We start from the raw sequence: 1692 nt of genomic DNA, 5'->3' as shown, positions 1-1692 counted from the left end.
GCGGACTAGTGAACACCACGTTGAGCTCACAATAGCTAAAGGTCAGGGGAATCAAAGACAGAGAGTTTTAAGGAAAAAAAACAAGCCTCCAACGAATGCCGGGATATACTGTAAGCCTTGAGAGGGTATCTACTGCACTCGGAGCTCCTGGCCTATTATGCTAAGTAGAGATGACATGATTTGAACCACAACATCTGGAAGGGCTTATGTGTAGCTATTGAACGTACATCTGTACTCCTTCATGCATATAGGATTGATATAAACTAAATGATGTACACACATATCCGCACGTCAGTTGGAAAGCCTGAAGGCTCGGGCCCCATACGCTCTGAATCACTACCACATTCCTCTTCTGATACACACATAATTGTTTATCTTCCTGCTCCTATGATTAGCATAACCTTTAACACATGTCACAGTTATCTGATGGAAATTTTCCATCTCAAGACTCTTTTCAAGTGGATTGTGGTCTCCACTTGAATGTGGGGAGGTAAACCCATTTCTTTGTGAAACACTGAGTGGTGTCACTCCTTGAATGTCGGTGGTGTTTTTGTGAGCGGCGTGAATGATATTCTTTCACAAAGAAAGAGCAACATCAGCTTCCGCAAAAGACTCAAGACTCACTTGTTCAGAGTTCACCTAGACTCTGCCTAGCATTCCCCTTTACCCCTCACACGCGTCCTGGCACTTAATGTACGCACTTATTGTATGTTGTACGTCCTTGCTCTTGAAAATAGTACTCAGCATTGTGTAGCATCTTATCCTAGCTATCTTTGTTACTTGGCACTTGGTTCTATGAACATCCTTACTGTACGAACAGCGATATATTGTTTCTCTTTCTTCTGACAAATTAACTTATTGTAAGCCGCTTTGGATAAAATCGCCTGCTAAACGCCCTAAATGTAGATGTAAATGAAAACTTCCCTGAACGAGCAGCGCTCCAACGATTGCTCCTCAGACCTGTCCGACAGACGTCCCCGGAGTGAGAATATGGCTAGCTGGCTGGGAAACCTGCCGTGGTGTATCTGAGCCAGTTTCTAAGCCAGCTGAGGGGTCAGATACTCTCCGTCTCACTACGCCCGCAGCCTCCCCCTTAGTCTTCGCTCAGGAAAACAAATGTTGTTTTGAAAGACAAGAGCCGACTCTAAAAAAAAATAAGAGTACAAAAATCTATCCTAGCTATTTCCTTTTTCGTATTTTTTTTAAGCCGGTCATAATCAACATGACTTCCACAACAGATGCCAGTTCAGAGTTCCTCCCTTCCTGTTTTTAAATAAATGGCTGAACAGGAAAAAGGCAATCTTTTTTTTTTTTTAAAGCAGGGAAAGGAAGGCGCCCATGCTTTATTTTTATTTGGAGTGTGACAGCGAGGGTAGGGTGTCGTCTGCTCGCGGTATTGTGAGCATCACGAGCATCTGTTGTTATTGGATGTTTGGATGATAGCGGTGAGTCGCTCACGCCGCCGTAAAGGGTGTTGTGATTCCAGAGAGGAGGTGTGATACCTCCTGGCTTCTCGTCGGGGAAAACTTCACTCGGGGTCAAAGGACGATAAAGTCGGTTGAATCAGAGAGAAAGAAAAAAGACGATTCATTCAGCATCGTGACAAGTGTTTATAAACTTTCGTTATACTTTAAGTCTGCTGCTAAACGCCGCTGAATCAGTTTTCTTTTGGACAAAGGATCAAAGAGAGGA

Source organism: Gadus macrocephalus, chromosome 11 (assembly GCF_031168955.1).
Source record: "Gadus macrocephalus chromosome 11, ASM3116895v1".
Lineage (NCBI taxonomy): Eukaryota > Metazoa > Chordata > Actinopteri > Gadiformes > Gadidae > Gadus > Gadus macrocephalus.
The sequence above is the reverse complement of the archived record's forward strand: the minus strand, read 5'-3'. Positions refer to the sequence as shown.